Raw genomic sequence first — 19,462 nt, forward strand, 5'->3', positions numbered from 1 at the left:
ATATTTAAGATTTACATTTAGATTTTTTTTATCCATGATTTCAATATTGTCAGTTTACAAAAAACAAAAACAACAAAGACAAACATCTGAATCCCAAATTGAAAACTGAACATCAACCCGATGAATGAATATCTCAACAGTCGAATAATAGGGACCAGACCTACTTCCAAAATGCACTTACATGAAAAACTGAGTGGAAGCCAGAGATTACAGAGTTAAAAAAAACTGCATCTCCCTCTTAAATGAATGTACTTTCTGATTACTTTCAGATTTTGGGTCAATTTTGAATTAATTCAGCAACTATGGTGCTGTGTTTTCTGCACATCTGCAACCACAGAGGGGGTTGAATTTGCCACAGCTCTGATTGCTCCTCTGACTGGCTTCTTCTCCTCAAAATAACCAACAAAATACTGTGTTTGTCTGGCTTATAGAATGACATGGGAGGATTTTGTGATCTGACAGGACCACAGCATTTGTCTGTACCAAAACTTCTGAAATTGTGAACAATTACTGTTGAAAAATGAGCTGGTTGTATACGTGTGACAAAACTATGGTTAAGGTTTGGTTAGATTTAGGCATTAAAACAACTTGGTTAAGTTTGGGGAATGATCTGGGTTTGGGTTAAAAAGACTACTCTGCTAAGGTGACAGGAGTTTCATCACTATGGTGACAATCATTAACAGGGACAGTAAGGGTCATGCTCAAAAAAGAAACACTGACTTATTGGTCAGAAACAGGAAACAAACAGCTGTTTCTCGTGTTAAAGTACTATATTTGGATACTTTTATTTCATCCAAAGATGAAATCATTAAAAACTGATGTTCATTACATAAAACTTTAGGATTGTCTTATTATTTACAAGCCTGGAAATCATTAAAAATCAGAGATGTCAGAAGTCAGAATGGGGGAAACTGCTTCCAAAATCAGTGGATCCACCAACTTCCCAAATATACTTCTCATGCCAATTTGGTTGGATTTCTTCTTCATCATTTCGGTTGTAAAAACACATAAATGTTAATGTAAAGCTTAAAAGATCACCATGTTATGGGTGGTGTGAACTGGTAATAACAACCACCAAGTCACTGTTGGATTCCACAAACAGCTGGATGCGCCGCAGGACATCAATTGAAGTGAATTTACAGAAATAAAGTGCGACAATGAAAGTTATTCTAGCAAACAATGTCATAAGCACATTATGTGTTCACTCAGGTGTCTGGGACAGCACTTTCATCACCACAGCAAAAGTGCTGCTGTCACACAACAGGAATCTTCGGGTGGAGGAGGTGGGGGATGGGCTGTCTTAGTGGCCACAAACTTTTTCAATTTCACTGTCAATTTCCTGGGTAATTACTGGTGCTTTTGATGGACTTTTTATGACACCAGCTCCCCTCCTACGAGACGCTGTACGTGCTCTGCTGCAGGAGGATGGGGCAGCAGTTCCCACTTTTTTTGACACCAATTCCCACCTCCCATAAGTGGACCTTGTCATCACTGGTGACCCCTGTGGCTTTCTCACAACAGAATGAGTCTGGCCAGTGAGGCCAGCTGTACTTTATCTGCACCGCTAGGCTGAAGATGGGTCGTCTGGACCATGACCTCTTTGTGTGTATGTGTTTGGGTGTGAGGGCTAAGTTTGGGAAAATACAACAGTAGAGTTCTACATGTGCTGAATATGAAAGTGTCCTAAACTGTCAGACTGGTCAGTAAAAACGTGCATCGATGATATCTATGATGTATAAATAACAGATAAAAAGGAGCATTGAAACATCTATTTCCTCTTAATCTTTCCAGATCAGCGGGCTTGACAAATCAGCCAACAAGAAAAGGGCCAGTGTTCGGGGCTTATTGGTCGGCACTGTCTGGATGGCACTCTGTCTAAAGAGATCAGAACACCAAGCACATCTCCTGCGAGATCGATGGGCCGACAAACAGATGAGCCCACAGGCCGGGGGTCACAGATCATTAAAAGCCATCTATCAGCGGCTTTCAAGGCCTCTAATTCCCCCCAAATCGAATATTTCCATGTAAATATGTCAAAACAGGAATGAAATTAGCGTGGTAGTTTATTGACTGTGATAAAATCTGAAAAGCACCACTGCACATAATTACATACTTGTCAGAGCCATAAAAATTAGCTTTATTATCAATGGAATGGTTTTGTACAACTTCATTTAGGTCCGATGTCTTCCAGATGGGGCTGCTCTCTGCACTTGAGCAGTTTTTATGCAGACCCCCCTCCCCAAACACACACACACATACACACACACACGCACACCATCGTCTTTTTCATCCTTTTATTCCCATGCTGAGGGGAAGAAAAAAAGGAGTGAAAGACGAGCTGATATCTGTGGCAGAGCTGAGGGCCACATCAGCTGTGTCTGATAGCACAAGTTTTTGATCTCATTAATGATACTGGCCTCCGTTGTGAACCTAATCGCACGCAAATCAAAAAGTTGGTGATGTTAAAGATGCTGAGGGTAAAAGGGCAGCCATTTCATTCCCTTTTAGAGGATATTTCAACATATTCTCTCATCTGCTCACCATTGTACGACATGTGAGTAAACTGCACTAGTAGTCTAAGTATCTCAGGCAGCTGGTATCTGGTGCGTTTCACTCCTCGTCTGGCCCTCTACCCCCACTGCTGCCTCAGTGAAGCTGCTCTAGCGTGTCAGTCGGCTGCACTAACAGTTTTACCCCCATCTTTTATTTAGCTTTTCATTATTAGTTGTTGCTATTGTTCCATCCATTCCTAACCCCATTATCATATCAATTATCATCTCAGTCACACATCCTGATTTCCACTCATATCACATTTACATCAAGTCGATAATGCATCCCTGTTACTGAATTATTTAGTTAACAACTTGAACTCGAAGGGCTTGATTCATATTTAAAACAGACACCTATTCTTAATGGCAGCGCCTGCTTAATCCTTTTGGAGAGATGACATGCACATCTTCTCTCTTCTTTTAAGAAAACCCTCAGCTACCCCAAACTCAGAGAGTAAACTAATAATAGTCAGTGGCATGAACGCCTTCCAGTCCAGATCAGCTATATCCAAGGCACTTAAAAGGGTACTTCACCGATTTTCAGCCAGCTCTCTATCAAAACTTTGCTGGATGACGTGTTTTGCGTCATCCAGCAAATTTTCACTGCCTCTTGGGGTGTTGCTCGAACTACAGGCTGTACTTCTGCATTTTTGTATTGCCCACCACCCATGCTGCCACCACGAACACAAACAGTATAGAAGTGGATCAAGAGACAGACCCTCCCCTCTGTCTCTTGATCTAAAACTCAAAAACTCAAACTAGGCAGAGCCGATCGAATATAAACTAGGATTATTATAAATTTTATGAAAAGACCAGTGGACAGATAACCTGGAAATCCAGATGCCCCGCCCCTAGCAAATTCGAATTTGCTCTGCACGGGGATCTGGCCCCGACGAGCAGAACCCAGTGAATCGCCATCGGACTAATCAGATCAGTCTATCTGACAGAGGTGGGCTCTGGGAGGGTGTAACATAATGACGACAGTGCGCCATAGGAGTCGAAAAGTAAACAGCCAAGATGGCAGCTGCTGAAGGACTGCGTCCATTCAATTTAGCTTTGGAAGAAACGCTAAGCCAACTACACTTATCTTTTTCCTTGAGAGAGGAACAGAAGACTGCCCTAGAAGCCTTCGCTTCCAGGAAGGACGTTTTTGCTGTTTTGCCGATGGGATACGGCAAAAGTATAATATATCAGTTAGCCCCACTGGTCGGCAAACAAATGGAGCTAACTGCAATGAATATGTCACCTTGTTTTTTGCTCTGATTGGCTATCGTGCTATCCAATTGCGTGTGGCGGCATTTAATATGCCTCAGTTAGTGCTGCCCCTTGGGTAGGAAGGGTGTATCCGTGAGGGCCAGACTCAAAATCTTTCTAGATTTGAGTCTGGATTTCCAGGCTAGTGGACAGAATTATATTTATATGATTTTAAACATAATGGGGGAGAAACTATGAAAAAAGTTAATCTGCACAAGCGTTAAAGCAGCGGGTCTCCAACGTTTTTAGAGGCCAAGAACCCCTTAGGTCAAAGAAGGACAGAGCAGGGACCCCCTACTACATATATTATATAAAACTGAGCTGCACTTGAGAAAATTCTGAATATTTTTACATCTTCTCTCATTTGCGCTTGTCTATAGCTGATAGCTTTTTTGATTCTTTATTCACTGTGGTGGCATGCGGAAAAAAAGTTTTCTTCATGAATTCAGCTTAACATGGGGTGAGTAATTGATATCCAAATGATCATTGGGGTGTGGGGGGCGGGAGGCAAAGTGGGCTACTCCTTTAAGAAAGGTACTGAAAAGAGAGCAGCTAAAATAAAACTTGCAAATCCATTACATGTTACATTCTGTAATTGGGCCTTGTTAAAAGAGGGCAATATTTTAACTAAAATCCAGAGAAATTAATGAAATTAACCCTTTAAGTGTATGGCTGTCAATGGTCTTCTGGTTTCAAAGTGGTCTGGAGAGGTTGTCAAATGACCACTGAACTATTGACAAAATCAGATTTTTGAATAAAGCAGAGGCAGAACATAAACACAATTGTGCTTTATTCATGCTTTGTCTGATCGTCATCATCACATTCCCCACAGTTTGCTCTTTAGTCTGACAATTATCAGTGGATGTTGTCAAAAATTTGAGTTTCATAACAAAAAACTGAGCTCACAAGATGAAGTCTGGCTTTGCAAACAGTTATCTTCAATTTGTGTGTGTGGTATCAAAAAGCTGACCTTATTTTAGCATCTGAAATAAAGACAACACAAATATAGTCAACATTGTCCTTAATAAATACATTGGTAGAGGTCTTTCATCTTCTTGATCTCACTGTATTTGCTTTCTCTCTGCCATTGGTCTTTCAATGTACAATACAATGTTACAGCATGCAGTACAGCAGCAAATGCTAGCACGAGGAGCTGCCACACACTTCCTACAGGCACAGAATAAATGGTGAAATTAGAGCTTCCTGGTTTTGTAAATCAATCATGAAAGTCATTTGCTCAACGTGCTCTGGAGCATGAACACTCCTCAAAATGCATATTAATTGAAAAACTTAACCCACCCACCATGTTTTTTTGTATGTTTTATAAATGAAAATGCTGGATCCTTGGGTTTGTAGAAAATTCAAGACTGTGACATTTTAACATGTGCGGTAGCCAAGTGCAAATGTTCAGGAGATCACCGCCACTCACCCTTCCGGAGAGCCCCTTTGAGAGATGGTGCCTTTGCACAGAGAATTTGTTTGATGGAGGGATCTCATTACCCTGGACAAAGGATGCAAACAACAGCAGCCCAGAGATAGTGATTATACAACGTTAATGCGCCTCCCATGTTGCCTATCCTGGGCATTCAAAAAGCTCTTCAATAGCTTAACCCATTCCTAATGAATGTATTAATGATGTTTCTGCTCTTGAGAGTCACTTTCCAGGTTGTTTGTGGGCACCAGAGTCTTTTAAAATGAACTCTCCTTTCTAACGCACTTTGTCTTAATGCTTCCCCTGTGTGCTGTGATACCGGCTTTAAAACCTCTCAAATTGCTACAAGTAATGTACCAGAAATTCCACACAAAGTATGACATTTTGGGGTCAGGTTCCAACTTAAAGGATGATTCGTTAATATAGGCTGGCTGAGTTTTTATGATCCACCTGTTTAAAATATTTAGTTATCAAATATCTCCTGTCAAATATCTAAAATACACACCCTAGGCTGTTTTCATCCAGGGTTCCTACAGTTTAAGGCCAGTGGGATTTAAGACTTTTTTGAGACTTTTTATTGCTACTCAGAATGAAATCTAAGACCAATTTACAATAACCAAAATTGAGGAGGAGAAAAAAGCATTAACCAACATCAATTACTTAGGGTACGGATCATTTTGCTAAGATATATATATTGTAACATAAAACATAACTTGTTGGTGCTGTCAAGAGGCATTCAACATATATATATATATATATATATATATATATATATATATATATATATATATATATTTTTAAGGTACTAATCATTTCGGGATTTTACAATAACGTCACAAAAAATGGTTCATAAAATCCTACTTCAAACGTCTTAGCATTTTTGAGACTTTTAAAAGATGGATTTAAGACATTTTAATGCTAATTAAGACCTTATTTTCGGACGAATGAATTAATGCCTTTTAAAGGGCCAGTGTGTAATATTTGGCAAAGTTTATTGTCAATCTGAATCTGAATCTGAATCTGAATATTCTACCCATTAATATGTTTATACAAGTGTATGATCGCTATAAAATAAAATTCGTTTGGTTTTCGTAGCCTTATAATTATGCTTATATATATATATATATATATGTATATATATATACATATATATATATATATATATATATATATATATATATATATCAAGGGCCTTGCTTTAGAGAGGTCGCCATCTTGCGCCGCCATGTATGTACGGCAGACCAAGTGGACAATCCAGCCAGCTAGAGAACACGTTTCGCGTGTATAAATGAACCAACGAAGACAGCGGAAGGAAGGAAAGAAGAAGGAGGAAGAAACAGCAGAGAGTGTTAGTAGTTCGTCGATAAAGAGTAGTGAAAAGTTTTTTTAGTTATAAAGTTTGTGAATGGACCACACTTACTATGCAACAGGAGAGAATGAACCCGAACCGTTATCTGCGAGGAAAAGAAGACGCAGCTTCACTCCTTGTGATGCACTCTCTGCAGTGCTTTTCCTCCTGATGATATATCTCCCCAGCGATGGTAGCAGTAGCACCGAATCCCATTCTGTGCATTCAGCCTCTCTTCTCACCCGCTCAGCATCAAACACATGGAGTTCCTCATCTGTATGCTCCGGCTCAAACAGGTATGGCTCTGGGTCTGCGTCCACTACAAGAAACTCTTCAAAATCGCGTTCAAAGTCGTCCATTGCAGCTACTATAGTCCGGAGATATTGCTAGGCTAAATAAACAGCTGAGCTCTGTTTACCGGCTACGCTGTCAGTCAGTGTGCGGGCTGGAGATTGGCGGAGCAGAGAGGGGAGGGGGGTCCCCACTCAGAATGGCAAACGAGTATGTGTGTAAAGTTATGAAGTGTGTCTGTTACGCTAGAAGAGTCAGAGTTTGGGACAGAGTGGAGTGTTACCGGAGTTTCTGAAGTGCTCAAATAAACGGGCCTTTTTCCCGAACGCTCCTCTGGTCTCCTGCTCGTGAGTGATTCATTACAATATCGTAACATGGTTTAGATTTCTAAATAAACATTCACCTCGTCGCTAGATAGACCTACTCCTGAAAAAATCGTGCGCAAGGCTTTTTGTCCCTACGAGGCCACCGTCATTTACCCGACGGGAGGGGTGAGCGAGTGAGCCCTGCAATCTAGAATTTGACCACTGATGTCACTGTTTTCAACCCATTTTACACACTGGGCCTTTAAAGATCTGCGGTAACCCTGTCATCTACAACTGACAATACTCAATTAGCACATTAATTGAGAATAAACAAAAAAGAAAAATGACCAATCACTGCCCTCCATTCCACGTACATCTTAAGACCCATCTCTTTTCATTAGCCTCTTAATTATCATCAGGATGACATACCTGACCACACTGCTTAACACATGCATTTTCTGTATTTTATTTTGGTTGTGCAATGCTATTTTTGTGTTATGATTTTGTCAAAATATTGTATGCTCTTTTTTCCATTCTGTTCTCCTTTTTATGATTTTTTATTTGATCATTCCTGTTTTTTTTTTTTTTATTTCTTTGTGAAGCGCATTGGTCAGCATTTGTTGTTTTTATATGCACTCTATAAATAAATCTGTCTTGACTTGATATAAAACTCATAATATGAAGTAGTCACATTATCTTAAACTTGCTGCTTATTCTGCTTGCTTTAACATAAAGTCTATAGTAAGGTTGTCATATGTGCAAACAGTTATTATCAGAGTACACAATTCTTGTGCTTATGATGTTTGCAGTTACATCATTATTTATACTCTGCATGATTTAAACATCTTGATCACTGACCGAGGAGCCTGTGAGACTGTGATTTGCATTCCCATTGGGACATTGGACTATATTAAATCTACAACAAACTGTTTAAACATGAACCAGAGAACTGGTCTCTCTCCTGATTCAAGAAATATATGACATCCCATACTGCATGTCAGACAAATGACTAGCTCAGTGATATACAACTTCTGTTGCTGATAACAGGCACACTGCTGATGCTAAGATAAAGCACAATATTCATGTCATTCCTCCAGAAAACAATGACACCAGTGTCTAACTAAAGCACTGACAATGATATTTGTCTGTACTTCAATGTGTGCGAGCAGTAAGCCATGAGAAGCTAACGTGTCTCACAGACATTTGTCACAGTGCAGGAGGAATTACTATCATTTGATTTGACTTCTGTTCTCGTTTGAAAGGCGTCTTCCATTTGTTTGTCCTTTATGTCGGTGACTGAGCGCCGAAACAAACATCTATCCACTGCGCTATATTTCTGAAGTCACCCCGTATTTCGGATGACCATTTTCCCAAGATCCTTCTTCTCCCACTTGTCTAATTACCATAGAAGTCTTTTTTCAAACACCTCCTCCATCTTTCCCGAAGGAGACCACATGCAACTATAATTGCCTCCCTCATTAGTTATGTTTTCACAAGACGGGAAAGGGGGCAATTAATTTTATCACTTAATTTTGTCACCGATATTTCCACTGCCTCAGTATTGATGTGTCCACCACGGCCAGGCCCATATTTCAGGAAAATTAATTGACAAAGCCGTAAAATTTATCAACATATCACCAGATTAGGCGACAAATTGATGCAATGAGGGAATCAATTGTGTTTCTGTCATTGGGGTGCAACTGCACAACCCAGAACAGAGCCGGACAAGCTAGACCACTGTGAGAGTGACTTCTGTGGCAGGTACTGTGATTTATGTTTTTATTTAGACAGGGGGCATAAATCAGAATGAGTTACAAGTGCACTGCTACCTCCCCTTGAGAGTCACACAACCGCCAGCATAAAGCACATGCAACACACACAAAAGCACACATGCATGTGCACACAGAAGTGTGAACAAAGATATAATCAGACATCCACAAAGAAATCAATGAGAAAAAAAAGGCAAAGAATACTGACTGGAATAACTAAAGCAAAAACAAGTACTGAGGAATGAAACATGCATAGTAAGCTCCGTGTAGATAGATAGCTATCGGGCAGTGTGCAGGTTACACTTAGATTGAATGCTTTAAAGACCTTTTCAAGATCATTTTTAACCAAACTTATGACTGACACTGGAACAAATCATCTTTTTCTTATTCAAGCAATGTATGTAGTCCTGAGCAGAGGTGAGTTTTATAAAGGAATATTGTTATGAGAGTGAGTTAGGTCTATCTACATTTTGTCAGGCAAGTATAGAGCAAAATGACAGTGTTGGTTCGGTGCTAGGTTTAAAGACTTGTAATATCAGAAATATGAACTTTCACACAGATGAGCTAAACTCTTTTTGAGAAAAATAAATTTAAATAATGGATAAATTCAATTAGATTAAATGTTTGTGGAAATCAGGACCTCACTTATTCAGATTTAAGACTAAAGACTTTTAATATTTATGAAACAGAATTTTAAGACATTTTAAGAGCTGCTTACTTGCTTTATTACCTTACTAAACCTTTTACCTAATGATGTTACGGTCTCAGTTGCTAGTTTCAAGTCAGCTTCAACACAACATGACGTTCATTTTGTAAATTTTCAAGTTAAATAAACAATGAAGCAGGGTATACTTTGAGACGTGCCTACCTTGTGACTGACAAGTCGTTACCACGGTGGTGTCCTCGGGTTCTCGGTCAGTTCCAGCCCTCGCTTCTCCATGGCTTCACCCTCTCGTCCATATGTGGTCACTTCTGGCTGCAACAAAGCAAGATGGTGACAGCCAAAATACTGAACTGTAGCCTTCAAAACAGTAGTTCACAAACCAATGGGTGACTTAATGGTAACTAAGTCGACTCCTTTTATACAGTCTATGGAAAATAGTTGCCTATCACAATATCCAAGAAATCTGAGGTGACATCTTTAAATTGCTTGTTTGATCTGACATAAAGTCCAAAATACAAAGATACTTAATTTTCTATTACAAAACACACGAGAGAAAGAAAAATGTTTAAAAAGATGGAACCAGAAAAGGGTTACAAATTAACTACTTGTTTCAGCTTGTACTTAAATAGGTGTGAATGAGTGGTTACAGCAAATATTTTATTAATGTTATAGTTCTGCACTTTATTCAGAAAAATAAAGCATAAAAACTTCTTAGTGGTATGGTGGTTATAATGCATACCTTGTGCCCATTGTCCCCGGTCTGATTTTAGTCGGAGACCTTTGTTGCATGTCATACTCTCGGGCATATCCTGCTCAATGAAAGCAAAATGCCTAAGAAAAGGAAAGGAAAACCAAAGTCAGTCAGGGAAAGAAACTATTCTCTTGTTGCAACAGACGACAAGAAAGGAAATGTATTAACATCAGCTGGACTCTCTCAGGTGAGGGGACTGAAGGTCATAAAACCTGAGGGCCATTAAGCTCCTCCTTTCTAACTGCTAACAGCAGTTGAACCATTTTAGTTTATTGTGTCTTCTGCAGAAAACCTAGCTGAACAGTTTTAATAGCAACATGTCTACTGTGTGACCCTGTCAGCACAGGCCTGCTGAACACTTGTGACCCAGCCGCTGAGAAACCGCATCCTACCCTAACACATGACCCTGGTTGCCTGCATTAAATCTGCTCAGCATAGACGAAACAGTTTGCGTGACAGTCGGTCTATCAAAAGCATTCAGCTGACCCCCATGCGATACTTCAACGCATGCTAAGAACAAATTGAGGACAAAATGGCCACAGCGCATCACCTACTGTTCTATCCTCTCAAGAGGGCACACATTTTATCCTCAGCAGAGGTGAGAGCACGACACAGGAGAGAGAGGGGAAGAGGCAGATAAAAAACAGTATAACACAGCGTCTCGAGAAGCAAGCAGGAGAATTGCTTGGGCGCCGGGACTGTCATGTCTGTATAAACAGGCATTGATTTTCCTGTCCAGCCCTGGCACCTCAGCCATTTATTCTCAGCTTTGTGGTTGGGGCCCAGCGGGGCTGGAGAAATTCTGTTACAGTCCAGTTGGGCCCTTGAGGCCTGTGTGTGAGAATAGATTTCACCTGTAAACGAGGTGAGGGACTGGAGCCACTTAACAAGGGCAGGCTGTGTCACCAGAGGGCAAGATGGGTGAAGTCACACTGGATGGATAATGACACATACTGTGGAAAGAGAGGGAGAATGAGAGACACACAAAGACGGAATAAGAGGAAAGGGAGAAATGAGTGATACTGTGGCAGAGGAGGAGAGGGGGAACGGAGGTGTCTGAAACATGGAATAGAAAGAACGAATAGAAGAACTAAGAAAAAAAACAAAGACAAGAAAAAAATCCAGACGAAACTTCAGCAATGTCCATCCAAACCAATGTCAATTTCAATTTCTCAACACATCAGTGAGAAAGTACTAAGCATGATACATTTATCCAGATGACTTCTGTAGTCTGCAGCTTCGCCTTAAACACATAACTGGTCAAACCCTCTGTGGTTTTCTGACAGAGTGCATAAACTGGTGTGACATTAGCCGTGTCCTGAACGTCATTCAACGGACAAAACAGTTTCTAGTTAATGTAAGACGTCACAAGGCCACTCAAATCTGAATTCTCATTAAGTTTGTGTTAAGGTTGTATTAATGGCTGCACATGCTCTCCTCTGTGAAGCAACAAAAACAGACATACTTGCCTTAACACTGTTTGAAGACAAAGGGCATAAACAAGGAGACACTTTGTCAAGGTACCACAAAATGTCTAGACTGGAATCATCTTTGTATGGTATAGAAACACGACCAAACAGGACCAGAAAACTAGAATCATGGCAACATTTACCAAACCAAAAAGGACTTGAGTTTGGCACTCTATTCACAAGGACTCACCCATAATATTTGACAGAACAAATGCTCTAAGTATTGCACTCTTTGACATCTTTGGACTCATGATGGACACTTCTGAAAAGACAAGTATGTTATCAATGCAGCAGAACTAGAGATTCTCCCTTTTTATTCCACACTTTCTTCTTCCTTGCCAAAACCTGGTGCCTACATTACCCACAATGCTGCTAAACCACAAACAATGCAGTCAGAGATTTTGGTATGTCATGCTAATAGAGGCTAATGTAGCCTCAAGGTGCTAGTCTAAAGACGAGATGAGGCTACATGAGGTTTGGTAAGCTCACTTCTAATACCACGCCCCCCAGATTTCTTTCATTTTCAAATTTGTAGTTTTCCCCAACCAACACTGACTTAACCCTATGGGCCCCAACGACGCATAGTGCGTCCAAATTCACACCTGTTCTTCTCTATTGATTTTCTCTGCGACCATGCGTAGACCATAGCGAGAAGCCACGCATAATCATGCTTGTCGGTAGTCCAATGTTTTCACAGCGAAAAAAAATGATAAAGTTACACTAAAATCATGAATAACAGAGCTTTCATACAGCTCTGCACACACATTACTCTTGAATGGATTACTCGGGAATGCAGGCTCGCACAGAAATGCCACACATAGAGCTTTCCAGTGATACCACACACATCATTGTGCTGTCATCCCATCATGCTATAAATACAGATTGACTGTCTACAAAATAAAAACCTGACGAATTTCTTTACAATCCATCTTGTTATCAGTCACTTCATATAATGAGGAATATCGTATCTTACCACGTCTTAGGCTTGCGTGTGTTTCTCCCTGTCTATCCACATTTGTAGTCCCGCTTTCGAGATGCAAATATCTCCATATTGTCCAGTTGACACTCGTCAAACTTTGTATGACAAGATCAGCCACTTCACCTTTGCGCACCCAGACAACTGCAGCCTAATTATGCATGCTGACAGGGCCGTAGTCACCATATACACATATACATTCCAGAGAGTCTCCCCTCTTCATATATGGCAGAATGTGTCTACTTCCAACTTGCTATGCTGAGATACATGTAAAAATGTAAGAATTTAGTAACACACATTTGTTTTTTTTTTTCATTGATATAAAACTTAATATAAAATACAAGCACATAGGAGGACATGGAATGATGGCAAATTTGGTTAGCCCAGATTGTCCTGAAAAACACAAGATATAGCATGTGTATGTAGCCTTTATAATGACTGTGATATGAGCTTAAAAGTAAAGACAGTAAAAATACCCCAAAAACGCCTAGGGCCCATAGGGTTAAGTGACATCAACTTAAGCAAATTTAGCCAGCTTTGCAAAGGTGACTTCAGAGCCACAAAGAGTTTTATACAACCTTTTTCACATATGCAAGTGTACTCATCTAAGACCTGTAAACAGACCTTAACATATGAAATCAGTGGAGTTTCCCTTTTATAGTTTCCTCTGCATAATTCTTAGAGATACCCATAATAAGAGCTCATGCTGACAACATGTGATAAACATTAAAACCACTGCGTGCCATGAAGCCATCATTATAAAGGCAGCTAAGTCATCTAACATGTTAGGAGGGCATTCAGACAAGCCACTACAGACACATCCAAATAAAGAAATTGCCAAGAGCTTTGTACACCTGAGCTGTCTGGAACCATTCGACACTGACACTGATGCCCAATCAGATTCACTTTGGAGAAATCCTAGATAGCTACAGCCATTTTATCCACTGACAGCATATTTTAGAAACTGGTTCCACACAAAATATAACAGGTCACGCATCCAGATTCCCAAAAAAACATGTTGAACTAAGACATAAATTTCACTGTACACATGCTCAGAGAGTCCAGCTTATATGAGCTGGGACACCTGCTTTTATTGTATGTGTTCTGCTTTTGGCATCATACAGTGCATTGGGGAATTATGGTACAAACTTATAGTGCAGAGCCATAAGAGACCCACATAAGAGAAATACAGAGTATTCGTCTACACCTGGCAGAATGGGAGAGGTCAGGAAAACGTCATTTCTGTAACTGCAGATGTTGAGTGAACCCAAGAAAGCATATCTGCAACTTACTGTACATTTTGTATGAGAGAGTATCTGTGATACAGTTGGCCTTTGACTCATATTTGCGGGTTGTAAAGCAGTATTTTTTACAATTCAGATTTAAGCTTGTTAAGGTACTATTGACAAGAGCAAATTGATTTTGTTGTAATGTTCTCCTTTCAGCATTGCCCCATTGATTAACTTGTTCTAATGCTGGACAGCAGTACCGTCTCCTCTCCCCGCTGCTGCTTCGGGTTTATTCAAGTTATCTCAGTAAACTAAAGGAAATCTGCTTGAACATATACATGATGCAAAAAGGGAAATGTACTGCATTGCAAAGCCAAAACAAAGCTCTTGATTAAACTCTTAATTACTCTTCTACTTTTCTGTCACGTGAATTCCAATGTTGAAAATTCTGTATTGTCCAGACATATCAAACTCAGTATATAATCAATATCTGTTTTTCCAAAATTTAACTGAAGGTACAGCACGTTAAATATTTTAAAGGTATACTACGCAGGATTGTTGGTTACTGTAAACACGCTCACAAGTGAAAATAAAAGTAAATGCCAACCCCAGATTCACTCTTGTCTGGCATTTCACCTCACAATATTTGCACCATGCCTGCTGCTCACAGTCTGACACTTAGTTGCTTCCTTTTTATATAGCCCAGATTCACCTGAGCGCTGTGGGGGAACACGCTCATAAACATCCTGAACACAGAAAATAAAAATAAAGTTAAAAAAAAAAAATACTGGCAGTGGGCAGAGTTTGCAAAAAATACACCTCCACACACTTCTAGCGGGTCATAAGTGATGACTGAGAGGGATTACAGTATATACACATATATTTTTAGGAAAATCCTGCAGAGTATATCTGTAAGAAGATTGGAAATATCAACTGGAAATATTTAAGATGTCTTATGCATCATGTTATACACCTTTTCTCAAAATTCAGCCTGGCATCTGAGGTGTGTCTGGATCTTCAAATAAAGTTCTGAGCGCTTGAACAAGGCTTGGCAGCACACCATGAGTTTCAGCAGATGGACCCATCGCCATAGTTGAAGAGCCAAAATGAAAAATAGAATACTTAAAGTTTTAAATCTAAAAGGCTGCTTTCACTTTTATAAGACAAATGTTAGAAACAGTTCACAGAAACAGCCAGCTTCAACATCAGGGGAACCTGTAATTGAGAGGAATTAAAGACAAACAGTGAGTCTTGACTCTCGTACACGCACACACACACTCTGCAGAAAGTGAGCTGCTCTGTGAAGTTTCAGCGGAGAGTGACAGTAATGATAGTGTGTGAAGGTTAACTCCTAGAGAAACCGGAGCACTCCTGCTGAATGGGAAGGAGAGGGGCAGGTTTGAAAAGTACTTATTAGTCAAACTGGGTAACAACGGCGCCGCCCGCACGGTATAATCAAATCACTCTATATACCTAGTTGCAATACAGTGAAGCAACCAGCCCTGCAACCTTGACAGGAGGGTTATTTTTACTGATACGTTGCCTGCCTATTGTCTTCCGCACTTATTGAAAATGGCGCTATCAACAAATGGAAATAAATACAATGAAGGGTGAATGGAGTGGAGAGGATGGGGGATTTTTTGGGAGGAGGGAAGGATGTGAGAAGCTATTATGAACATACACTCCTCTTGTTTTCCTCTCTCTGCCCTCGAGTTAACCATCCAATTGTTTGTGGAATACATAGAGTGCCATGCAATTTTAATGACCCCCAGCATGCACAGATTTCCTGATTCTCGTCAGCCCTCAGTTTTTATTTAGTACCAAACACTCCTACTTGTCTCCGCTGTGATCAATACGTGGTGTCTTGGAATGAGGCAACGGGCTTTAATATGATTTTACGAGATCAGATAGCTCCCTTTGATCCCCCGCCGCGATTCCTCTGATCTCCTATATCCGACAGGCTCCAGTGTGCATATGCATATTATGTCTAGGAACAGGACGAAAAAATATGTGAGAGGGAAAACAACATTGTCCCTGTTCGAGGAAGTGTTTGTTAACCAGAATTAATATAAAACTTGCAGCTCTTACCATTGTTGTTGTTGGTGTTTTGTTTTAGCTGGCGCCGCTGCTTGTGAGAAGTGCACATCAGGCAAATTAACACTTGCAGCTTTGTCCTTAATTGCACATATGAGAAAAGCAGTGGCTTAGGGAGTGTTGTATGTAAATAAGGTCTCATTTTGTTTTGTTTGCTGCTGGTGTTTTATCATAAAAAACAGGTATGTCCCTTATTGAGTAATATTGAGTAAACAACATGTAATAGCCGCATTAAAACCTCGCCGTCAATGCTTTATATATATATTAAAAAAAAATTAAAACTTGTAAACCAAAGATCAATGGCTGAGTGGAGCTTAATTACTTGCACTGACTTGACAAACAGTAGGACCAGACTGCATGGGGATATTCTTCTTTTCTTTGGCTTTGCTGTTTTTATTTTAACATGTTCACTCACTTACTTGCAAAATGGAATAATGTTGCTGATATTTGTGTTTTTACTAAAAAGTATGAACTGATAATTTGTCCTTGAGCTTCCAAAAAAGCTTACATTTTGCCTATAGACTTACCTATGGGTCATTACAGTTTTTCCTGATTGCTTGGGCACCATCTTTGAAACTAAAGTCTATTTTTTGCAGAATTCTACACATTAACCAGAAAACCCTACACCAGCAAAACATATGCATGTCTTGTAAAAGCATACAATATCGCTAAAGTCTTCAATAATTAAGTTTTGTGTAAATACAGTTCACACCAACTATCATTTGAATAAGCACATGATGCACCAACTACACACTGATAGCATAAATGAGCTTTTGCTTTTTCTGTGTGCAAGACATAGCAATTTCCAACCAATCTGTGATGTAGTGAACACACATACACACAGGTATTCAACAGAAAAAAAGGCTAAATCATGCATCCCTTTGGGTCTGGTCATAAGACTCCATCTGTATCACATGTGCTGATAGCTTGACCAAGGTAGTACGTGTATCAATGGGGAAAGGAAAATGGCAAAATACTCTAGCAGTGGAAAGACCAATGTTTACAGTTTTGCTAGAACTGCATTATATAATTGCAAACTGAGTGTAAAGCAGAGGATGTGGATTCAGTTTGGTTTCATAGTTTCAGACATAGTGCTTTAAGAATCACTGTTAGTGTTTAAGCATTCAGGAAAAAACTGTGAGCATATCAACTTTGAGAGAATCAAGCTTTCTTCTCCAAAATCTCTGTGTAGTTGTACGATAAATCACTCTCAGTGGGGTGAAAATGATAGCATTTCTCCTGCCAGTGTCCTGAAATGCAATCATTGCATGATGCATCATCTCTGTGTCCATCCTCAAGTTCACATGTTGGAACCTCGGAAGTGGTGTAATTGTCTGCTGTGTCTCAGGCTGCTAGAGGTAATGAGCAAGTGATAGCATCACAGTCTGCGAGACGGGATGAAAGAAACGCCACAATAAAGAAAGGAGAGGCCAAAGCAGTAAATATCCCAGGGCCACACAGTGCAGATACTAATTGCGTTCCCAAACTCGGGCGCAGTAAATAATGAAATTTTAATTTCTGCTCTTGCCGTTGCGTTTTCCTCATTCATGTTCGGATGAATGTTTCAAAGAAATTTACTGCGGCCGTGAGGAAAAAAACATGAAAGTGGGGATGAGGGAGGAGTGAGGGGGTATAAGAGAGAGAAAGGACAGAAAACAGACAGAAGATGGAATGTGTGTGCATCATGACAACTAACTGACTGAGAGGTTTTGAATTAGGTTAGAAAGAAAAACCAAGTCTACAGATACTTTAAATCTCCTGAATGGTTGAAAAGAGATATCATGATCAGGCCACCATACTCGTTTACTTTACAATCATTTTGTAAAACAAACCTATGAACAATGTTTGTCCTTCCCTCAACAGGACAAGGAACGGTCTGATCAGACAAAGCTAAAATGTCTCGACAGCCCTTCAACACCAGGTTAAAACCCAAATTTTTACATGACCAGCTGCTGTGTTTCTCAACCTATGTCATCATTTTACAGTCCTGTTCTGGCTGGATTACAGACTTGACCTAAAAAAAATTGTATGACATTAGACGTAGAAGAACTTATTATCTTATCTGAGTCAAATTGGGATCTTGAAAACTACTTCTATCCATATTTGAAAGACTTCAGCCAAAATAGTCTGGATTTCTATAAGGCTAGATACCTGCATTGTGCCCTGCTGAAAACAACCCAAATCTGAAAGGTTTGTCCAACTGCTGGTTAATTGGTTACTAGCACCTATTTGTGTTGTACATTTTTTTATTTAGAGAAGCACAAAGCAGTGCACAAATATTAAAGCACCTTAAATCCCATTTGTGTCTTCTTCTTCTTTTTTTTCTTTTTTTGAATAACTTTTACTTTGTGGGTTAAACACACACACACACACCCACACACACCCAGACACACACCTGTGTGAAAACATCTGCAATACCCTTGTTTTATTTTTATTTTTTGTTTTTAACTCTTTCATCTGCCTCTTTCCTTTTTCTACTTCATGCAAATCACTTAAAAACTTCTGTTTTGAAAAGTGACATATAAACAGAGTTTGCTTGCTTATTGAAGTCCACATGGGCGATTTGTTAAAATGTTCAAACTGGCCACCATCAGCCAAACAACATAAGATTGCCAATATTCAAGCAGGTGTGTGTGTGTGTGTGTGTGTGTGTGTGTGTGTCATTGACACTTTAATTTGTTAACATAAACCAAAGCTAAGCCACTTTCAGTAGTGGTACTTGTTGTGTAAGACACTGAATTTCAAAAGCAATCTTAAAGAGAAATACTGAAAGCACCGACGAGAATGGAAGTTACATCAACCTCATTTTGAAGGTATTTTTTGTATTTTCATACACCTCTGGTGGCTGACAATGGCAAAGCTCTACGATAGCCCAAAACAATTCCATAAGGGAAACACTGCAGCTTCAGAAACGATGCTAATTCAAAAAATTCAAACCGGATTTCAAAACAAATACAACAACGTAAATGTGTTGCAAATGAAAAAACATATTGCAGAGAGTAAAAAAAAGAGCAAACATGGTGCAAATACAGAAACCATTCAAGCTAAAACACACCCCTAAAACAAATACAACAGGAAAACACTGTGACGATCCAGATGTCCACACTCTGGACTTGCGGACTGAGCCGTTGTAATGTGACGTATTCGCTGTCATCACGTAAAAATCTGTAAAGGAGACTGCAATCGGCTGATAGACAGCCCTCTAGACTGTTTTACTTGTTGCCATGGAAACGGTCAACTATCGATGCGGTCATATTCACATATAAATTGATGAATAGTGCCTACTCATCTGTCCCTGCTGATAATAAGATATAAATCCAATGTAAAGCTT

Source organism: Epinephelus lanceolatus, chromosome 16 (genome assembly GCF_041903045.1).
Source record: "Epinephelus lanceolatus isolate andai-2023 chromosome 16, ASM4190304v1, whole genome shotgun sequence".
Classification (NCBI taxonomy): domain Eukaryota; kingdom Metazoa; phylum Chordata; class Actinopteri; order Perciformes; family Serranidae; genus Epinephelus; species Epinephelus lanceolatus.